This window comes from Pygoscelis adeliae, unplaced genomic scaffold, assembly GCF_000699105.1.
Source record: "Pygoscelis adeliae isolate BGI_AS28 unplaced genomic scaffold, ASM69910v1 Scaffold471, whole genome shotgun sequence".
In the NCBI taxonomy this organism is placed as follows: Eukaryota; Metazoa; Chordata; class Aves; order Sphenisciformes; family Spheniscidae; genus Pygoscelis; species Pygoscelis adeliae.
In genome coordinates this window covers 58,008-60,414 of record NW_008824041.1, presented here as the reverse complement: position 1 = coordinate 60,414, position 2,407 = coordinate 58,008, and positions in this window count along the sequence as shown.

The following is a 2,407-nucleotide window of genomic DNA, read 5'->3' as shown; positions in this document are numbered from 1 at the left end:
CCCCCCCCCAGGTGCTGGGCTTCAACACGCGGCAGCGCAAGGCCTTCCTGAACGCGGTGATGCGGTGGGGGATGCCCCCCCAGGACGCCTTCACTTCCCAGTGGCTCGTCCGCGACCTGCGCGGCAAGACCGAGAAGGAGTTCAAGTAGGTGACACCGGGGACAGGCGGTGACACCGGGGACAGGCGGTGGCATCAGGGACAGGTGGTGGCACTGGGGACAGGCGGTGGCACCGGCACAGGTGGGGCAGGATGGTGGGGTACCCGTGTGTGTGTGTCCCCATGTTCTTGTGTCCCCTACGTGTGTCCCTGTGTCCTCACGTGTCACCCGTGTCCCCACGTCCTTGTGCCCTCATGTTGTCCCCATGTCTTTGTTCTCATGTGTGTCCCCATGTCTCTGTGTGTCCCCGTGTGTGTCCCCATGTTCTCACGTTGTCCCCATGTCCCCACGTCACCCATGTCCCCATGTCTTTGTTACACGTTTCTGCGTGTCCCCGTGTGTGTCCCCATATCCTTATGTCCCCACGTGTGTCCCCATGTTCTCATGTTGTCCCCATGTCCCCACATCTCCCATCTTTGTCTCCATGTGTCCCCCATGTCCCCATGTGTGTCCCCCATGTCCCCATGTGTGTCCTTACGTCCCCATGTGTGTCCCTGTATGCTTTTGCCCTCGTGTCCCCCCCATGTCCCCATGTGTGTCCCCACGTGTGTCCCCATGTTCTCATGTTGTCCCCCATGTCCCCACATGTCACCCGTCTTTGTCTCTATGTGTCCCCCATGTCCCTATGTGTGTCCTTACATCCCCATGTGTGTCCCTGTATCCTTTTGTCCCCATGTCCTCATGTCCCCATGTCCTTATGTCCCCATGTGAGCCCCCCATGCCCCCATGTATGTCCCCATGTCCTCGTGTCCTCCATGTCCCCCATATACGTCCCCATCTTTTATTGTCCCCTGTGTCCCCATATGTCCCCCCACATGCTTATAGTGTCCCCATGTCCTTATGTCCCCCCGTGTCCACATGTCCCCATGTGCACCCCCATGTCCCTGTGTTTGTCACCGTGTCCTCATGTCCCCGTGTCCCCCCATCTCCCTGTGTGTCATCTTCCCGTGTCCCTGTTGTCCCCTGTCCTTCTGTGCCCCCCCATGTCCCTGTGCATCCCCATCGTCCCATGTCACTGTGTCCCCATGTCCCTGTGTATCCCCATCTTCTCATGTCCCCCCATGTCCCCATTGCCCCTTGTCCCTCTGTGCCCCCCCATGTCCCTGTGTCCCTGTGCCCCCCCATGTCCCTGTGCATCCCCGTCGTCCCATGTCACTGTGTCCCCATGTCCCTGTGTATCCCCATCTTCTCATGTCCCCCCATGTCCCCATTGTCCCTGTGTGTCCCCCGTCTTCCTGTGTCACATCACCTCACGTCCTTCTGTGTCCCCCCATATCCCAGTGTCCCTGTGCCCCCCCATCGTCCCGTGTCCCCCTGTGTCCCCGCGCCGCGTGATGAGCCCTTACTCAGCCGAGTGCCATCGCTGTCGGTTTTCCTGGGGACCGGACGAGCCCGTGTCCCCCTCACCCTGACACAGAGTCACCCCCGGGGTCCCCGTGTCCCCTCGGGGGGCCGGCTCTGGCCCAGGGGACGCCAGAGCGGTGGCAGGACCCGGCCAGTGCCGGTACAGCCCGGGACGGGCGCTGTGATGAGGGGACAGGCTGATGGCGCGGGGACATCAGGGACACTGGGGCCATCAGGGATACTGGGGACACTGGGGTCACGGATGCTGGGGACCCCGGGGATAGGGATGGGAACAGGGTCCCTGGGGATGGGGACACTGGGGACCCTGGGGATGGGGACAGCGGGGACCCTTAGGACAGGGTCCCTGGGGTCAGGGCCCCTGGAGATGGGGACAGCGGGGACAGGGACCCCAGAGGAGGGGGACAGAGACCCAGGGATGAATGGGGACTGTGGGGACAAGGATCCTGAGCATGGGGACAGGGGACGCTGGGGACAGGAGCTATAGAGACAAGGGACACTTGGGACAGGGACAGGGATAGGGGCCTTGGGGAGGGGGACTATGGGGACAAGGGACCCTGGGGACAGGGACCTTGGGGACGGTGGCAGGGACCCTGAGAATGCGGTCTGTGGGGACAAGACCTTGAGGACAGCGACAAGGGACTCTGGGGACAGGGTCTGTGGGGACAAGGGACCCTGGGGACAGGGACCTTGGGGACGGTGGCAGGGACCCTGAGAATGCGTTCTGTGGGGACAAGACCTTGAGGACAGCGACAAGGGACCCTGGGGGACAGGGTCTGTGGGGACAAGGGACCCTGGGGACAGGGACCTTGGGGACGGTGGCAGGGACCCTGAGAATGCGTTCTGTGGGGACAAGACCTTGAGGACAGCGACAAGGGACCCTGGGG